This window comes from Athene cunicularia (genome assembly GCF_003259725.1).
Source record: "Athene cunicularia isolate RWA chromosome 12 unlocalized genomic scaffold, athCun1 chr12_part1, whole genome shotgun sequence".
NCBI classification, from domain to species: Eukaryota; Metazoa; Chordata; class Aves; order Strigiformes; family Strigidae; genus Athene; species Athene cunicularia.
The window spans coordinates 16552073-16555218 of record NW_020799116.1 but is presented as its reverse complement, the minus strand read 5'-3'; the positions used below and the strand labels follow the sequence as shown (position 1 = coordinate 16555218).

Sequence of the window (3146 nt, the reverse complement as noted above, 5' to 3'; positions counted from 1 at the left end):
CTGTCCCAGGTAGATGGAGGGGGCTGCCAAATTCCCAGGTCTAGGTGGGGCTTGAAACAGGTGGAGGAGGAGAGGTGAAAGAGAAGTGAAAGCCTGAGACTCTGGCGTGGTGCAGCTGAAGCCTGTGCTCCGCCCCTCGCAGCTGGAAGGAGCATCTTTCTCCATCACTGGCTGCAGAACTGGTGCATCCCTCACAAAGCAGGGACAGGGATGCCCTGGCAGCAGCTGGCAGGCAAGGGGGAGGGTTAATGAGCAGTGGGCAGAGAGGGCCTCTTCAAGAGCCGTAGCGTGACTTAAGCAATGGGTAAAGGAGATGGGCTCAAGTGCAGAAAGGGTGAGGAGGAGGAGGAGGGAAGTTGTTCCAGTTTATGAGAGTCTGCAGACCACCACAGGGAGTATAAATTGCCCTCCTCTGTGATCTGTCCAGGGTGACTGTATTTTCTCCAAGATGGTAAGAGCTTTGAACAGTTGTCAGCAATGCTTGTTCAGTACTCTCTGAGGTGCGGGCTGGAGTACCCGGCGAGTCTGACTGGGAAGTTGTGGCACGGAAAATACATGGTGTCTGATCACAGAAGCAGCAAAACAACAACTGTCGTCTCCTGCTTTTATTGCCCAGTCAAGCTTCAAAGGAATGATGCTCAGGTGCTAGTATTCTTAACAACTCCTTCACTTTTTTGATCAAGCCTATGTACCCTCTCTCTAGTTAGCATCAGTAGCCATCAGTCCACGTTTAGAAGGCTTGTAAGGAATTTCTCAAATAAGTGGCAATCCCTCTGTAGTTCTAGAGATTCAAAACTGGACTTCAGTTCTGTAAGTAGTAATTTTTGAAAATGTTTCTCATGGAAATCACGTTTGAAACTGTTCATACATTGGCCATCAGTAGCACACATTGACTCTCAGTTGTAAATGCAGAAATCAAGGTGATCTGTGCTTGTCCTCTCTAAGCATCTCTGCTGCCTTCTTGCTGGCACAATGAGGTCTGTGTCCACCAGTTTGAGGGAAACAGAGGGTTCATAATTATGTTCACATGACTACAAACTGTTGCTGTCATACATAACACACCATTAGGGTGGCTGGTAGTAACGCATGATACTGTGGTAGCAGTGTTTGAGTAACGTCTCATTGTGCTGGTCTCCTGGTAATGGTTGGGGGTGTTGGGGGGATTTGGGGGGCTGGGGGAGGAGGAACAGCCCCCCCGGGATGCTCGGTTTATTGGGGACCCCCAAAATCTCCCCCTTGATTTGGAGATGAGCGCTGGCCTCCATGCCGATGGGTGATGGGTGGGGACCACTCATCCCTGCCAGATGGGGACAGCGGTGGCAGCCAGCAAGGGTGAAGGTGTGAGCAGCTGCTGGGCAGCTACTGGCGCTGTAAATTCAGCCCGAATTTAGCATTATGGGGGGAATTTGGGTTTGCAGAACATGTAATCAGGTGGTGCTGCTCGCTGCCACCGCGGGCTGAGCTGAGCATCGCCTCTTGTTGCTGGCCAAGGGCCTGACTGGATCCTGGCCACTGGCATCGCTTGAGGGCACAGGGTAATTAAGCCTTAATGCCTGAGGCTACCAAATGATGCTGGGGAGGTGAGTCCCGGGGACTCAGTGGGGGCTCTGCAGGATGCTGTGAGGGGATGTTCCCCGGGGAGGCCACCCTGGCTGCGGTGCCGGACGGCTCCTGGCTCCGGCGCTGGGCAATTAAAATGGGATTAGGCTCCTGGCCAGCTGGGGAAGCTATGCTGGTGCCGGGATTGGCAGCGGGGACGCGGGAGGGAATATATGCTCATCAGGGCGCATCGGCTAACGAACCGGCTTCTCCAGTCCCACATCATCCCCAGAGACCCCTGTGTCTGCCAGGGGCAGGTCTGGGGGCACGGTGACAGTGGGGGATTAGGTGGGGAGGCCAGAGGGTGGCAGTTCGGGAGGTCAGAGGTTGGGGCGGATGCTCACCCGCCCCTCTGTCCCCTTTGGAGAGGGCGTCACGGGGCAGCGCGTCTGTCACCGCCCTGATTGGGGGTGCCCCCTCTGATCGCTGGGGCGTAGGGGGCTGAATGAGGCCCCCAGTGGGGGGGCAGGGCCCTTTGTGATGCTGGCCTTGTCCCCTGCTGAGTCCCAGGGCTGCCCATCCTGATGGACGTGGGATATTTGGGACCAGCGCTGCCATGGGACCTTCCACCACTGGTGTTGTGGCACTGCCTGGCTCAGCCTCAGGGTCACAGCCGAGAGGGGAGGGTGAGGATGGGAACGTGTGCCCCCGGGAAGGTTGGACACGGTGTCCCCAGGCCAGGCAGTGATGGCAGATGCGGGAGTGTCCTGGCGTGGGGGCTCCTGCCCAGTTTAACGATCATCCCAGGCCGTGCCTGCACCAGGGCTGTCTGCCCAAGCAGGGTGGCCGGGTGCGCAGGTCCAGCAGCGGGTCCCCAGTGCTGGGGACAAGCTCTCCTGCTCTGCCTGCGTCACCGCGCTGCCGGAGCTGCCCTGCCCTTTCCTGGCTCCTGAGCTCTGGCCCCCACCAACACCAGCATCCCTCCGAGGGAGGCCCCAACAAATTCATCCCATGCACCCAGGGCACCGGGTGGAGCACACGCGCACACGCACACACACAGTGTATGGAGCACACACGCACATGCACACACAGTGTGTGGAGCACACACGCACGCACAGTGTATGGAGCACATGCACACACACATGCAGACACAGAGTGTATGGAGCACACACACACACACATGCACACACACAGTGTGTGGAGCACACATGCGCATACATGCATGATATGGGGTGCTCAGCTCCCCTCACACACACGCTTGCGTACACGTGCACACACACTTGCACACACACTGCATGGGGCACATGCACACACACCTGCAGTGTGGGGCACACGTGTGCACTCACCCTACACTGTACTTGCACACAGGTGCTGCATGGGGCATGCTATACACGCAGGCACACAGACCCTGCGCGGGGCAGCTGCTGGCCATGGGACGGGCAGGGACTGGACCCAGTGTGCCATGGGACAGGCAGGGCGTTGTGGGACAGGCAGTGAACACTGTGGGACAGGCAGTGGACGCCACGGATGGCAGGCAAGCCAGCATCGGCACAGGGAGCATCTGGCGCCCAGATGGGACAGGCAGGAAGAGGAGTGTGCGGTGGGGT

At 57.9% G+C, this 3146-nt stretch overlaps 2 protein-coding genes across 4 annotated transcripts in view; both read left to right on the top strand.

Annotated features, from left to right (window-relative positions):
* LOC113484682 (semaphorin-3F-like) overlaps nucleotides 1–3146 on the top strand; it is a 20195-nt gene that overhangs the window by 3916 nt on the left and 13133 nt on the right. The gene's annotated exons all lie outside the window — the stretch shown is intronic.
* Nucleotides 1040–3146, top strand: part of LOC113484699 (guanine nucleotide-binding protein G(t) subunit alpha-1) — a 24209-nt gene continuing 22102 nt past the window's right edge. For both annotated transcript variants that reach the window (XR_003399261.1, XM_026857189.1), the window contains exon 1: nucleotides 1040–1046. The gene's annotated coding sequence lies outside the window, so the exon portion shown is untranslated. The remainder of the gene's footprint in view (nucleotides 1047–3146) is intronic.